The sequence below is a fragment of the Pseudophryne corroboree genome, chromosome 10 (assembly GCF_028390025.1).
Source record: "Pseudophryne corroboree isolate aPseCor3 chromosome 10, aPseCor3.hap2, whole genome shotgun sequence".
Lineage (NCBI taxonomy): Eukaryota > Metazoa > Chordata > Amphibia > Anura > Myobatrachidae > Pseudophryne > Pseudophryne corroboree.
Genome location: NC_086453.1, coordinates 53,778,744 through 53,795,734, shown reverse-complemented (window position 1 = coordinate 53,795,734; position 16,991 = coordinate 53,778,744). Strand labels below are relative to the sequence as shown.

General features: G+C 46.8%; 1 protein-coding gene across 2 annotated transcripts in view; it reads left to right on the top strand.

Annotated features, from left to right (window-relative positions):
* The first annotated feature begins 717 nt into the window (after positions 1-717).
* LOC134965966 (sodium-dependent neutral amino acid transporter B(0)AT2-like) overlaps positions 718-16,991 on the top strand; it is a 100,449-nt gene continuing 84,175 nt past the window's right edge. Inside the window, exon 1 of one of the 2 annotated variants that reach the window (XM_063942402.1) lies at positions 718-857. The gene's annotated coding sequence lies outside the window, so the exon portion shown is untranslated. Of the gene's footprint in view, positions 858-885; positions 990-16,991 lie in introns of those variants that run through there. The other variant, XM_063942403.1, reaches the window with a different exon arrangement.

The following is a 16,991-nucleotide window of genomic DNA, read 5'->3' as shown; positions in this document are numbered from 1 at the left end:
GATGGAAACATTGCTACGGGATCGCAGTCGCAGCATCAAACATGACCCCATAACAGTTGCGACATGCCTGCGCTTTTGCCGCCACTAACCGCAAACGCTCTCTGTCAAAAGAATATTTATCCTCACTGTGACCGCCATCTAATCCTCACTGTGACCGCCATCGCACAGGCCATTGTGGCACAGTGCGCAGGGCAACTTAGACGCATGCGCATACAGAAGATAATCGCTCAACTGCAACAAAATTGGGTTTGCGTCCAACTCTGTGTCAGACCCTCAGTGCGCAAGTCACTGATCCCCATTCTCAACGCCACCTGTCTGTGTAACAACCCAACAAGCCATACCAGCATACAACGATTCTACAAAGCAGCCTTTTACTGAATGCATTGCAATCTCATTTGTTTAACCATTGCATGTGATCTGAGAAACCGCAATTTCACATTTACAGGGGGAGAAAACAAGAAAAATGCTTAGGACTGAAAGAGAATGACACAGTGACAGTGGCTATAGAAAGGCATCTGAAACAAGAGTGATGAATGGCCTCAGTCAGTGTTAGTGCTGGCAGCAGCAGCGTGTTTGAGGTGAGTAACTTGCTGCTCCAATAAGATCTGGCTGATGCAATCGTCGGGCGGCAGCCATATTCCCGAAGACCATAATTCATATGCACCCTTATGCAATTGTCTCTACCAAAATGGATCCTGCACTGGAGACATGAATGGTAGCGTTGCTCAGTAAACCTAGGCTGTGAGTCCGCTCTGCCAATACACGTGTGTTGTGTGGATCTTATGAGATTATTGCTGCATGTGAAGCTGCTGGTGGGACCTGTGCTAAGAGAAACTGCTCTTTATACTGCATACCCGGTATGTACTCTTTCGCTGGATGTGGTCTGTCACTGTACAGAGAACACCCGGCCACCGGGCACACAGCTGGTCTCCTGTCACTCACAGCCGACTCCCCCACAGGAGGCATGCTGCTGCTGCTGTAGTATCAGGGTACACTTCATCAGTCATTGTCAGGGAGAGGGGCACTCTGTGTATGGGCACACTAGGCTGGGGATTGGCATTTTATGTTATTTATTATTACCATGGATTACTGTATGTTGGGGCACTGACGTGGCAGTGACTGCAGAAGTGACAGCAGGCTCCTATTGTAGGGTTGGGAATTTAATATTGTGTCACTGGCTTCCACTCTTTGTATATACAGTATTGCATCAATGTGTCTTTAATATGATCATATTGTATCTGCTGTATGTATTATGTATCCACTTATTGGTAGGATGTAGGTTATTTGTGGGCAGGTGATAGGGTATATATATATATATATATATATATATATATATATCTCTATTGGAATCATATACTTTCTTTGCCTCCTAATAGTGGGATATAATTTATTTTGCTGTATATTTGTGCATGGCTAGATTAAGACACCTTTTGCTTTCCTGCATTTGGCTGTTTGACAGCAGTGACAAGTACATCTGATTTATACATGGGCCACGGTTACAGATGGTGTCATGGTATAGGTTGCATTATATATATATATATATATATATATATATATATTTTGGTGGAAAGCACAGCATAGCTACAAAGCAAACGGTTATATCTGGAGCCAAGGGATGTGACAAAATTGTTCCGAAATACTGCACAATACATAGGTGATGGTAATTAAAGTGTAAATGCCTGTATAGTTATGTGTAAGAGGTGAGTTCTGATGTCCGTCTATAATCTGCAAATGAATTAGGATACCCTGGGAGTTACAGTATAAAGAATGATGCACCCCATTGTGAATGACAGAGGTAGAGTTTAGAAGTCATTGAACTTTTTGTTACATGTGTAATAAGCACTTAGGTGGCAGCCTGCTGCCTCTGCGGTCACAGAACTCCTCACTGACTGAATAGTTGTATAATATAGCACAGAATACAATGTTGTTGTTTTTTTCAAGTTACTTTTTTGTGTTTGGGAAATAAATAACACAGGAGAGCAATGTGTGGATCTGGGGTTCCTTGGCCCATGTATAGTATCTGTAGAGTGATAAGAGGAAGTGGTTGAATTACTACATACCGTTTCTGGTAGCAAGCTTTATTTTGTATATTCATTTGTGTGTTGTGTAAAAGTTTAACCATACCCAAATTATTCACTTTTTATTTTTTTGTTAACTCCCATGTCAGAGACATATATTTATGTGTGTAAAAGTGTTTTAGATCAGTTCAGTCAGCTCAGCTTTACCTGACATGGAGATTAATTAATGTTCTGTTTCCAAATAGATTTTTAATATGCTGTATTTATTAAAAGTAAATTCTTTGATAGATTTAAAATTATTGGTATCGTTCATTGATATTAATAGAAACTGCTTTATTGATCCTAGTCAGTGACTCAACCTGAAATTGGGACAGCGTACAGTGAGCATTTTTTGTGGACGCTACTGGCAGAAATTATACATTCATAGACTCACATTTGACGGTGCTGTCAAAGAATATTTTAGGCCTGCATCTAAGAAAACTCCAGACGGTAGATGCTAGAATCAAGTGGGCTAAGGGACCTTTTCCGTAAGGGGGAGGAGTTACGACACAAGGGGGAGGAGCTAGGCCAGCGGGACAGTTGCTCTACTATCCACGCCACCAACTATTCCCTTTAGTAATCAGGTGGCGAGCCACCGAGCCCGAAGCGTGGCGAGCGAAGCGTGGCGAGCGAAGCGAGCCCGCGAGGGTACTTTTCGGTACCCTGTTCGCACGTAGCTCCTCCCCCTGGTGACGTGTCTCCTCCCCTAGATACGTCAGAAGGTCCCTTCTCCCACTCCGAAATAGAATCAACCAACTCCAGACTGTCCCTGCATTTGGGACACCTGTCTGACTAAGGAAGGATGACTGTTCCCCACCAGAATCTGAACAATTTGCAGACATTCCTGCACTCCCCTGTATAATCTTACTGATTTCACTACCTGCTGCTGCTGGTCTGGACCTTGGAATGCTAGTGCTTTGACTAAAAGAACCTACACACTGGACAATGTTTTCGATATCGTCCAGTGTGTAGTAAAAATCGACCATCGATAATATCGATGGTCGATTTTTACTACACACTGGACGATATCGATGGTCAATATGGACGATAGGAGAGTAGAGAGTACATACATGTATATCGTCCAAATTGACTGGCATGTATCAACGATGAACGATTGCTCATCGTTGATGCATCCATATTGAAATATATGAACGATTTAATCCGTGCCCACCATTGACATAATAGCTCCGTTGACGAGGACGGGCACCTATGTAAAATCCTTTTTCTCTTACATCCTAGAGGATGCTGGGGACTCCAAAAGGACCATGGGGTATAGACAGGATCCGCAGGAGCTTGGGCACACTGAAAATACTTTTACTGGGTCTGAACTGGCTCCTCCCTCTATGCCCCTCCTCCAGACCCCAGACTGGACACTCACTAGGGGAGCTCTCCTGAGTTTCTCTAGAAAAGACTTTGTTAGGTTTTTTATTTTCAGGGAGACCTGCTGGCTACAAGCTCCCTGCATCGTGGGACTGAGGGGAGAGAAGTCAGACCTACTTCTACTTAGTTTAAGGGCTCTGCTTCTTAGGCTACTGGACACCATTAGCTCCAGAGGGTTCGATCACTTGGTGCGCCTAGCTGCTTGTTCCCGGAGCCGCGCCGTCACCCCCCTCACAGAAGCCAGAAGAAAGAAGCCGGGTGAGTATGCAGAAGGCAGAAGACTTCAGTGACAGCAGAAGACTTCAGTAACGAGGTACAGCGCAGCGGTAGCGCTGCGCTCCATGCTCCCACACTCTTCACCAACTGCACTCACAGGGTGCAGGGCGCTGGGGGGGCGCCCTGTGCAGCAGTTACTGAGGTCTGGGAAGCCGGCAGAAGGCTTTTCGGTGCCTCTGCACCGTTTTTCATACCCCCGCCGGCATTTTCAATTTTCTAATTTGAGCGGGCTGAAGCGCGCCGGGAAGGGGCAGAGCTTAGCCGCACGGCTCACCAGCACCATTTTCCCTCATACACGCGGCTGCATGAGACACTTTTGTGGTGCATAATTATTGTTCTTGAAGCAGCGCTATTTACATATATTCTTTGGTGGGATATATGGGCACTGGGGTGTGAGCTGGCATACTCCCTCCGTGTTTCTCTATCCAGGCTTCCTTGTGGGCCTGTCCCCTAGCTGAGGCATTGTGTGTGTGTGTCAGTGTGTCGATACTCAGTGTCGGCATGTCTGAAGCTGAATGTTATTCCCCGGAGGAGGTTGCTGGGGGAGCAGATGCGGGTCTGGAATTGGCTCTGTCGGCGCAGCCGACACCTGATTAACTCACATTGTTAAGTACACTTAATACAAATATGGCCTCTTTGTCAAAAAGGTTAGATAAATCGGAGTCGCAGACACAGGTGTGGAGGAAATCCATGGGGGACGCTTAGTCTCGGGTGCAGACCCCATCGGGGTCGCAAAAGCGGCCGTTTACCCAAGTGGTAGATACTGATACCGACACGGATTCTGACTCCGAGGTCGATTTCACTGAGGCTGCTTTACATCCACGGTTAGTTATTCAGTACATGATTGTGGCTATAAAAGATGTTTTACACATTTCTGATGAGCCTGCGGTGCAGGAAACACGGATTTGCTTGTTCAAAGGGAAAAAACCTGAGGTTAAGTTTCCCCCCCTCTCATGAAATGAATACTCTTTGCGAAAAGGCTTGGGAGTCGCCGGATAAGAGGTGGCAGATTCCCCAGAGAATTTACATGGCGTATCCTTTCCCCTCTGATGACAGGGGAAAAATGGGAGTCATCTCCAAATGTCGACAAGGCTCTATCCCGGTTGTCTAAGAAGGTGGCGCTTCCGTCTCCTGACACGGCAGCTCTCAAGGATCTGGCGGATCGCAAGCTGGAGACGTCTCTGAAGGCCATTTTCGCTAATACGGGTGCATTGCTCAGACCTGCTGTGGCGTCGGTATGGGTGAGTATTGCTAAATGGGCTGAGAATTTAGCTGTTGATATGGATACGCTTGATAAAGATACTGTTCTTTTAACTCTTGCTTATATCAAGGACGCTGCAGATTACCTGAAAGATGCGGCGAGCGATGTTGGTCTCTTGGGATCAAGGGCCAATGCCATGGCGATCTCGGCCAGGAGAGCGCTGTGGATTCATCAATGGAATGCTGATGCCGACTCCCAAGAGAGCTATGGAAGCTCTCCCCTTCAAAGGTAATGTCTTGTTTGGTGACGGCTTGGCTGATCTGGTGTCTACCGCGACTGCGGGTAAGTCATCTTTTCTTCCTTATGTTCCCACACAACAGAAAAAGGCACCACATCAGCAGATGCAGTCCTTTCGTCCCAATAAATACAAGCGTGGAAAAGGTTCGTCCTTCCTCGCTTCAAAGGGTAGAGGAAGGGGTAGAAAGTCGCCTGCAGTATCAGACACCAAGAACCAAAAGTCCTCCCCTGCCTCTACCAAGTCCACCGCATGACGCTGGGGCTTCCCTGGGGGAGTCCGGACCGATGGGGGGCCGTCTGTGGATCTTCAGTCAGGTCTGGGTTCAATCAGGCCTGGACCCTTGGGTCCTAGATATAGTATCTCAGGGATAAAAGCTGGAGTTTCAGGAGGTGCCCCCTCACCGGTTTTTCATTTCGACCTTACCAGTGTCTCTTCCGGACAGGGAGGTGGTGAAGGCAGCAATACAAAAGTTGTGTCAACAGAGGGTCATTGTTCCCGTTCCCCCGTCCCAACGGGGGAAGGGGTTCTACTCGAGCCTCTTTGTGGTACTGAAACCAGACGGTTCGGTCAGACCTATTCTGAACTAAAGTCCCTCATTCCATACTTGAAGGTTTTCAAGTTCAAGATGGAATCTCTTCGAGCTGTGATTTCCAGCCTAGATGGGGGGGACTTTATGGCGTCAGTCGACATAAAGGATGCCTACTTACACGTCCCAATATATCCTCCGCATCAAGCTTTTCTCAGGTTTGCGGTACATGGAACTGCAGACGATGGACAAGGAGCTTCTGAGGCCGAAAAGTGTGTCGGTTCATCAATGTACTCGGGTTCTGGGGAATATGGTTGCGGCGTACTAAGCCATTACGTTTGGCAGGTTTCATGCCCGGGTGTTTCAGTGGGATCTGCTGAGCAAGTGGTCCGGGTCTGACCTGCACATGCACCGGAATATAAGTCTATCTCCCAGGGCCAGGATTTCTCTCCTGTGGTGGCTACAGAGTTCTCACCTCCTAGGAGGGCGCCGATTCGGTATCCTGGATTGGGTCCTGTTGACAACAGATGCGAGTCTCTGAGGCTGGGGCACAGTCACCCAGGGAAGGAATTTCCAGGGGAAATGGTCGCTCCAGGAATCTTGTCTCCACATAAATGTTCTCGAGTTAAGAGCCGTTTACAACGGCCTGCTACAAGCAAGAAGCCTTCTTCAGGGTCGGCCTGTCCTGATACAGTCGGACAACATAACAGCGGTGGCGCATATAAACCATCAAGGCGGACAAGGAGCAGGGCGGCTATGGCGGAGACCGCAAGAATCCTTTGCTGGGCGGAACAGCACGTGAGCGCCCTGTCAGCAGTCTTCCTTCTGGGAGTGGAAAACTGGGAAGCAGACTTCCTCAGCAAACACGATCTCCATCCGGGAGAGTGGGCTCTTCACCAAGAGGTATTTGCAGAAGTGACGAAGCGTTGGGGAACTCCGCTGATCGACATGATGGCGTCTCACCTCAACAAGAAGCTTCCGAAGTATTGTTCCAGGTCAAGGGACCCCCAAGCCAGTGCAGTGGATGCCCTGGTAACCCCGTGGGTGTTTCAGTCGGTGTATGTGTTCCCTCCGCTTCCTCTCATTCCAAAGGTACTGGGAATCATTCGACGAGCAAGAGTGCAAGCGATTCTTGTCGTTCCAGATTGGCCAAGAAGGGCCTGGTATCCAGATCTTCAGGAATTACTTGTGGAAGATCCTTGGCCACTCCCTCTAAGAGAGGACCTGTTACTGCAGGGTCCATGCGTGTTTCCAGACTTACCGCGGCTGCGTTTGACGGCATGGAAGTTGAGCACCAGATCTTAGCTCGGAAAGGTATTCCCGGGGAGGTCATTCCCACTCTCCTTAAGGCGAGGAAGGAAGTTACGGCGAAACATTATCACCGTATTTGGAGAAAGTATATTTCCTGGTGTGAGGCTAAAGCTGCTGCTGCGGAAGAATTTCACTTAGGTTGGTTTCTCCATTTTTTTGCAGGCAGGCGTCGATGCCGGCCTGAAATTGGGTTCCATCAAGGTGCAGATTTCGGCTTTATCTATCTTCTTTCAGAAGGAATTGGCTGTTCTCCCTGAGGTTCAGACTTTTGTGAAGGGAGTGATGCATATCCATCCTCTATTTGTGCCCCTGGTGGCACCATGGGATCTTGACGTGGTCTTACAGTTTCTTATGTCCTCCTGGTTTGAACCTCTGCGCAAGGTTGAGTTAAAATTTCTCACTTGGAAGGTGGTCATGCTGTTGGCTCTGGCATCTGCCAGGCGGGTGTCTGAGTTGGCGGCCTTATCTCACAAGAGTCCGTACTTGATCTTCCATTCAGATAGAGCGGAATTGAGGATGCGTAAAAAAAATTCTGCCGAAGGTGGTTTCTTCGTTTCACATTAACCAACCTATTGTGGTACCTGTGGCTACAGATGCTGTGGCAGTTCCAAAGTCTCTTGATGTTGTGAGAGCTTTGAAGATCTACGTCGCCAGAACGGCGGTGGCCAGGAAAACAGAGGCGCTGTTTATCCTGTATGCTTCCAACAAGATTGGTCATCCTGCTTCGAAGCAGACTATTGCACGCTGGATTTGTAGTACGATTCAGCAAGCTCATTCTACGGCTGGGCTACCGTTGCCGAAGTCAGTAAAGGCCCATTCTACAAGGAAAGTGGGCTCATCTTGGGCGGCTGCCCGAGGGGTTTCGGCACTTCAGCTTTTGCCTAGCAGCTACGTGGTCGGGTTCAAACACCTTTGCTAAGTTTTACAAGTTTGATACCCTGGCTGAGGAGGACCTCATGTTTGCTCAATCGGTGCTGCAGAGTCGTCCGCGCTCTCCCGCCCGTGTTGGAGCTTTGGTATAGACCCCATGGTCCTTTTGGAGTCCCCAGCATCCTCTAGGACGTAACAGAAAATAGGATTTTAGTACCTACCGGTAAATCCTTTTCTCCTAGTCCGTAGAGGATGCTGGGCGCCGATCCCAGTGCGGACGGTTACTAGCAGTGTATTCTTATTAGTTGCATTGGTTTACACACAGGTTGTGTATTTGTTGGTTAAGCTTGTTGCTGTAGTTAAATTCATACTGTTATCTGGTTTACTGTTACTCCAGTTGTACGGTATGTTGTGGTGTGGGCTGGTATGTTCTAGCCCTTAGTTTGAACAAAAATCTTTTCCTCAAAATGTCCGTCTCTCCTCGGCACAGTTCCTATAACTGAGGTCTGGAGGAGGGGCATAGAGGATGGAGCCAGTTTACACCCAGTAAAAGTCTTTTCAGTGTGCCCAAGCTCCTGCGGATCCCGTCTATACCCCATGGTCCTTTTGGAGTCCCCAGCATCCTCTACGGACTAGGAGAAAAGGATTTACCGGTAGGTACTAAAATCCAATTATTTAGGAGGTAGTGCAGCTTTTTAGCACAGCAGGGTAGAGTTTATATTTGTAGAAACAGTTTTTTTGTTGGTAGATAAAGCAACCTGGCTACACACGTGCTGACCTTTTGGCTGACATCCAGGTGACAAGGTCATCGTTCAGTTTAGACATGCGTGTTCAGCCCTGGGCCGCGCAGGTGGACTGCCTTTGGCTTTGCTGTAGCTGGAACATGACCACAGGCATACGGCAATAGTGGCCATATTGGCAATAGCACTTTCTGCTGTACCTTATACCAATCTTATAGATTGGATCAATATCTGGCATTGCATTTATTTCGGGGACCATACACCGGGGTATCAGGCCAGTTGCCTTATACGGACTGTGATATAACACTGTGTGGCCGGCTTAAGAATTTTCACCTGATTCATTTTTTTATATTTATTATAAAATGTTCCCTTTTTCATTTTAAAGACTATGGGGTCTATTCATGAAGCAGTGAAAAGAGTGGAGAAGTGAGCCTGTGGAGAAGTTGCCCATGGCAACCAATCAGCTGCTCCGTACAATTGTATGATATGCAAATTATAAATGTTACTTCAATGCTGATTGGTTGCCATGGGCAACTTCTACACTGGCTCATTCTCCACACTTTTCACTACTTCAGGAATAGACCCCTATGCATTTCTCGATTTCGTTTTATAACTCCCGATACCTGAGTATAAGAGAGGCAGCTGCAGTTTGCTGGCAGAATAGACTGATTTTATATATCATGGTGGGAATGGTGTGTGTTTCATTGGAACTACTGTCGTGCTTGTTGGCATAGCCAGGCAGGTACGGAAAAAAATATCCAATACTATTCTGTGGCCTGATTCAGAGAGGGAAGCAGTTCCCATCGCTGCTGCGAAAATACGCTAATGCCACAGGAGTTTCCTGAGGGATATAGACGCCTCCTGCTGGTATTACATATACGAGTGCTGCGGCCTGAGATGCAGCATCGGAGCACCATCGCAGCTATCAGCATCTGAGTAACCCAGAGATTACTTAGATTGGCCCTTGTAGCTCCGTGGCCGAGGCCAGGAGGCGCAGACCATCACCTCTGCACTCCCAGAAAACAAGGGCGACACACACTGATTTTTGGGAATGCTGCTCCCACTCCCCACCCCCACAGACTGCGGCTCAGGGGGGACTGCGTGCCATGACGCAGATACCGTTCTGCACATGCAAAGAATCGGTCGTGCGCAGTCCACTCGCTATCGGAATTGTACACAGCCCATTGGGCCCTCTGCTCTATCAGCACTAACCAGTTGGACCCTTCAGTTCTACATTAACATCTCTGTGGTTCTGTACTGACGGTGCTTTCTGTAAAGTTGCTGCCCGTCCCAGTATGTACAACTCATTTCCTTTATCTCCTCAGTTTAGAGAATATTGCCTTGTTGCTTCCATTCTGCTTCTCAGTGATCCATGTGTATATAAATAACTGGAACACACTAATTACAGAAATGAAGGCTGGTCTAGCAGATTTTGTACAGAGAAATACATAAAGATCTATACTGCGGTGGGGCAAGGTGGTATGCTTTTGTACAGTGCCAGTTTTAGGTTGTACATGCTAATTGGCATGTATGGGTAACAGAAATATAGTCTGCACTTACTCTTTTCCCGTCTACTAAATTAAGACTTTTTTTTTTTTTTCCGTTTCATTCTCCGGCTTTTTCATCCATTTTTAAAGGGCAGCTGCAGGGACTGCGATATTTTAATCCGTTTAAATAATTTAAAGCTATGTAATGGTTACTAGGAAACAGTCAGACTTCTATCCAGTGCGGGGATCCTAAATATATTCCTCTACGTCACAACATATAGTGGCGTGTGCTGCACAGGTTATTCAGGATTGCTCGTACAATCATGACTGTTTCTGTAAACAAAAGAGTTTTTTTCCCCCCCTCCTTCCCTAAACATAAAACCAATTATTTAGACAAAGCCTATTAAGAATTGGAAATTCAGTAAATGCACTTACAGTAACGTGTTACACCCTGTATTAGGGTTACTACAAATAGTTTGTTAAGGTGTGAGTTAAGAAGAATCTAAAAAAATGAAAGAAGTACTAGAATGTTAAATCATTGATATACTTTTATATGGCGCCACGATGGTTCCGTAGCGCCTGACAAAGTACTAGCAAATTACAGTACAAGACAATGTAGGGCAAGAACATGGTATATAACATAGCTACATCAGGGTGACAGAAACCGAGTGTTTGGTGCCATTGTAGGGAGTATGGAGAAGAAGTTAGTCAACTAAGAGAAGGAGGGGCAGAGGGCCCTGCTCGTGAGAGCTTACATGATTTCCACCAGGGCTATGCATTGCCTGTGATCATATTCTGGTAAACCCATTTAAATATGGTATTAATAGAATAAACAAGCAGAAGACAACATAATATAATAACCAGGGCTCTATGTGAAAATGCATACCAGCTCTTTTGCAGTTAATATACTCTGTGTTATGTGAGTACATCCAGGCATTAAGTGGCACGGATCAGTATGATTTACCTACAATCAATATACCGACAACAATTGGGCGATGGTCAAAATACCAACAAGGTAGGAATACCGATATTTAAATTGTCGACAAGTCAAAATACCGACATTAAAAATGTTGACACGTCAAAAAGTCGGCACAAGTTTTTCCAAAAAATTAGGTCGACATGGACACCGTATAAGTGTACCACCTTCCCTCGCATGGTTTGCTGCGCTCGCCATGCTTTGGGCGCGGTTCCTCGCTGCGCTCGACACACTATTATATTCCCCCTCCACGTCCACTGGGATGGTAAAGTATAAACAAGTCGGTTTCAATGAAAAACTCGCGTTGAATTTTTTTTACCGTGTCGAAATATGTAATGTCGGTATTTTGAACATGTCGGTATTTTGACCATAAGTCAATGGTTGTCAGTATTTTGACCGTCAGGATTTTGATTGTAGATAAATTGACTGCATCCCAGTGGCACAGTGTTTTCCCATTCATCCCAGCATAAAGCAGCCCCATTGAAATAAACGGGAGAATATAAATAATAAAAAAAGTATACCCCCCCAACTCGCTGTTCCAACCCATAAGTAGTATCAGAATCAGATCCTAAGGTTTATGGGACAGAAATTTCATAGAAATATGGCAGTGTGCTAGGAGCCACTTCAGAATGGGTTTCTGCATGAACGGTGCTGTTCTCACATTCAGCCTATGGTGATACATCACGGTGAAGTATGTAAACTTTTTTCGTGTTTAGTTTCGTGTTTATGCAGAACGTAAGGAAAATAAACCATTATTGAATGAACTGGAAAGTAAATAATGTATTTTACTTAACCCTCAAGAAGTTGTTTTTCTGTCAAATTGTTGCAGAGAAACGGCAGATTATTGCTATGCTGCTGTGTGCCTGCAGTCGGAGCACTTCTTTATTATCTGACCTTCTAGGTTATTTTAAGTGAGCATACTAGTAACAAGGACGTTCTGTCTGCTACTGTAGGTCTTTTTGTATTGGCAGTGACCTCTAAATAGTTAGAAATTATTATTATTATTATTACTATTTATCTAAACACTGCCTTAGCCTTGATTAGACATTCTGCTACAATTTCACAGTGTGCAGGACTGAGGCCCTACACACTGGGCGATATTACTGAAAGATATGAACGATCTCGTTCATTAATGAACGAGATACCGTTCATATCTTTGAGTGTGGAGGCACCAGCGATGAAGGATGCGCGGCCCCGCACTCGTTCATCGCTGGTGCCCCGTTGCTTGTGCATGCAGGCCAATAAGGATGATCTCGTCCATATTTGCCTGCACTGCTATGAAGCCGGGGGGAGTGAAGAAACTTCACTCCCCCCGTCACTGCCCTCCCCTCCCCCCACCGCCGCCGGGTCGCCCGTCGGCTGTATCTGCCGTCGGGCAGCTCGGCGGCGGGTCGCATAGTGTGCAGGGCCCTTAAATTGTTGTCCGCATACAGATGACATTGGGTATTTGCTTACAGTCTCTCCTGCCACCTGGGCTATATACAGTGCTTTAGCTTTCGGTCTCCCTTCTGTGCTTTTCAGCAGTGTCATTGTAATAACCCAGCAGAGCTTTTCACTTCCATAGCCCAAGGATATACTGCAGCTCTCATGACATTAAAAATAGACAGCACAACTGCATAATGTCTACACCGTAATAATAAAGGCAGAGCCGGAATGCGAGTTGGTGAAAGCTGCATGAGGGTGTAACTTTAAAGTGACCTGTAGGTGGAATTCTAAGATGGCTTGATGCTTCTGTGAATGCTGTGACGCTTGCTTTGCAACCTCGCTAGTGATGATGTGTTGCCGGCATGTGCTCATTATGCATACATGCAAGAGGTGTGTCGGGAATGAAATCTTATATGCAGAGGTTTCCTCTAAAGTCTGCTCACACTACTTCCAGTGCGGCTTGGAGCAAGTTGCTGGTACAACCTGGAGAACAGTTACATTCGGAAAGTAAGGATATTAATAATCCAACCTGTTTCTCCTGGCAGCTGATTGGCCCATTGTAAGAATTTTAAGAAGAGATGGCATATCCCGTAATGAATAATTTCCCATGTTGTGCCCATTTTTCTAATGATACTGTCATGTGCAGGGGGTATATTTACTAAAGTGTGGGATTATAGAAGTGTAGCTGTTGCCCATAGCAAACAATCGGTTATCATTTATCTAGAACAATCTAAAAAAATCAGATTGGGGTTGCTGTGGATACCATCTCCACCTCTGTAAACCTGCACTCTAGTAAATCTACCCCCAGGTATCTAGATAAGGCTTACATAAGCTGGTGCAGAATTATTTTATCTCTCGTTCAGTCACCTTTGTGCTTTTTAGAGCTTTGCCCAGAACTAGGGGATTATCTATGGGTTCTGTGTATGTGATACAATGTTACATGAGATGCAGAATGGATTACCTTGCAATGATATTTTGATTTATGGGGGATTATAGATTCAGCAGTGGCAGTGAACGTGTTATAGCATGCCGCTCTAGTCGGCTTAGGGAGTTAATGTATTGGTGGAATTTTCACTCACTACTGTGTCTAGATGTGTCCCCGCTCACAGAGCAGTTTTGCATGATACACTTGGTGCGTTTAGCTGCTTTGCTAAGGGTAGTGCTTTGTACTTTTCCGAAACTTTGCATCGCAGCTGCACACAGTCACTCACCGTGTACTGGGGACACTAGATGGTGCTTTTGGTGCGATGGGGTTGGTATGAAGTTGCAGATTAAGTATAATGATAGGTGGTGGGAGCAATGGCATGGCTGCTCGTTTTGGAATACTGTCTTTTGCCGCTTTACCCAGATTTGCGTCTTAGGGGCACACACAAGTCATATAATGCCAGCCCCAGCAGTCCGTGTGCCTTGTACGGCTGCATCATACTGTGGCACGCCAAATAGCCCCATTTGGTGTGCCACGGACTTAGCGGCTTAGCCATACAAGCTTTGAGCTAAGATGTATATTGACACATCTGTGTGATATATATGCAGATGTAGGGCACCCACCAATCCCTACTGAAATTTTTTTTTTCTTTTCATCACCATGTGACACCTCAGCTGTACTGAAAACAAGTGGATCAGCTTTCATGCCATTATTCATGACACCATAGGATACAACTCTGTGTCAACGTTTCTGTCCACTGCCAGACCATTATCAAGACCACCATTGTATCATCCTGCTATTATTGGCTGTACGATACTACTGCTGGGTCCACCCATGATATGAGAAATGTAACCGCTGAGGTATCACTGTCAGAGACTCTAAACCTGCAAACTCTCCGACCTAGCCTTGGGGTCAATTCTATTCTCCGACAGTTGAATAGCGCCGGGAATTAGCTCCCGACGCTATTCAATTCAGCTCCAGTTAAGTCGGCGATGGCCCGTTCTCGCCGACTAAACAGGTTGAATTGTCGGGAGAACGGGCATTCTCCGACTTAACTCCCCGGCGCGAGGCTGATTCCTGACAGAATCAGCCTCGCGCCGGCCGCGAGGCAGCACTCTTGTCGGGTTTCTTCTCTCATCCCCCGGGGATGAGAGAAGAATTCCCGACAATTGCGGGTAACTAGCAGCTGAATTGAATAGCGTCGGGAGCTAATTCCCGGCGCTATTCATAAATTGTTGAATTGAATAGACCCCCTTGTGTTTCTTTTTATCTTTTCTCTTACGTCCTAGAGGATGCTGGTGTCCATATTAGTACCATGGGGTATAGACGGGTCTACCAGGAGCCATTGGCACTTTAAGAGTTTAACAGTGTGGGCTGGCTCCTCCCTCTATGCCCCTCCTACCAGACTCAGTTTAGAAAATGTGCCCGGAGGAGCTGGTCACAGCTAGGGGAACTCTACAGAGCTTCTTTAGTAAAAGTTTTTTTAGAGTTTGTTATTTTACAGGGAGGCTGCTGGCAACAGCCTCCCTGCATCGAGGGACTGAGGGGGGGAGCAGTGTCCGCCCTGCGGGGTCTGAGCCACTGCCTCCGCTGACTGGACACTGAGCTACAGAGGGGATTGATTTCCCCCCGCCGCAGGGGAACGCTCACCCCGGCAGCATGCCGCCACCCCCTTGCAGAGCTGAAGTGTGGCGAGTGAGTCATCGGCTCCCTGGCAAGCAGGGAGCCGATGTGAAGATGGCGGCTACAGGGTAGGGAGCGCAGTACTGACTGCGCTCCGGGGGCTCAGCAGTACATGGTGGGTCGCCCTGAGCCGGTGCCTTAACCCTACACTGACCAGAAAGCCTGTCGGGGTCCTCGGATCTCAGCCAGCATAAAATAATCATGTCAGTATAATCTTGGAAGAACGGGCAGCACCATTAAGGGGGCGGAGCTTCTCAGAGCGGACCCGGCAGCGTTCAGCGCCATTTTCCTGCCTGCAGACACACTGCCTGTGAAGAGCAGTCCCTCCAGAGCAACTCCAGCTATCTGTACGGTACCAGGGGGTTGTAGAAGGGAGGGGAGGCTGTGTATATTATTATTATTATTATTATTATTATTATTATTATTATCCTTTATTTATATGGCGCCACAAGGGTTCCGCAGCGCCCAATTACAGAGTACATAAATAATCAAACAGGAAAACAGCAACTTACAGTTGATGACAGTATAGGACAAGTACAGGGTAAATAAACATAGTTACATCAGCAGATGACACTGGAATAAGTATCAGGTGGCAGAAGACTGCTGGATTTGGTGCAGTTGAAGATTATTAAAGTAAGAAAAGGGTAAGCACATGAGGGAATAGGGCCCTGCTCGTGAGAGCTTACATTCTAACGGGGAGGGGTAGACAGACGGGTGAGACAGATGGGGTACATAGAGAGCGTGGAACAGAGGTTTAGGATGAGATTTGGCTGGGTTTGGTGTAGAAGTGGGTCTTGAGAGCCCGTTTGAAGTTTTGTAGAGAGGTGGAGAGTCTGAGGGGGAGAGGTAGGGAATTCCAGAGAAGTGGTGCAGCGCGTGAAAAATCTTGGAGGTAGGAGTGGGAGGAAGTAATCCGTAGGCAGGAGAGTCGGCGAGCATTAGCAGAGCGAAGAGGACGGGTGGGAGTGTAAAGCGAGATAAGATCAGAGATGTAGATGGGAGAGGAGTGGGTGAGGGCTTTGTAAGCAAGTGTGAGAAGCTTGAAATGGATTCTGAAAGGGAAGGGGAGCCAGTGAAGGTCTAGTAAGAGAGGAGAGGTGGACGTAGTGCGTTTGGTGAGGAAAATGAGCCGGGCAGCAGCATTGAGGATAGATTGGAGTGGAGAGAGGTATTTGTCAGGAATGCCAGTCAGGAGGAGATTACAGTAGTCCAGTCTGGAGATGACCAGTGAGTGGATAAGAGTCTTAGTAGCATCCTGGGTCAGAAAGGGTCTGATCCTGGAAATATTTTTTAGATGAAAACGGCAGGTTTGTGAGAGGTGCTGAATGTGAGGTTTGAAGGAGAGGGAGAAGTCAAGGATTACTCCAAGACGGCGCACTTGGGGGGTAGAGGAGATGGTAGTGCCATCAATAGATAATGAGATTGTAGGAGGTGAGGTTATGCGGGAGGGAGGGAAGATGATCAGCTCGGTCTTAGACATGTTAAGTTTAAGAAAGCGCTGGGACATCCAGGAAGAGATAGCAGAGAGACAGTTGGAGATACGAGTGAGGAGAGGTCTGGAGAGGAAAGATAGATTTGAGTGTCATCAGCATAAAGATGATATTGGAAACCAAAAGAACTAATGAGCTTACCTAGTGAGGACGTATAGAGAGAGAAGAGAAGAGGACCAAGGACAGAACCTTGGGGTACCCCTACAGTTAGTGGAAGTGAGGGGGAGGTGGAGTCATGAGAGGAGACAGAGAATGAACGGTTAGAAAGGTAGGACGACAACCAAGAGAAGGGCAGTGTCACGCAGACCAATGGAGTGAAGGATTTGCAGTAGGAGAGGATGGTCCA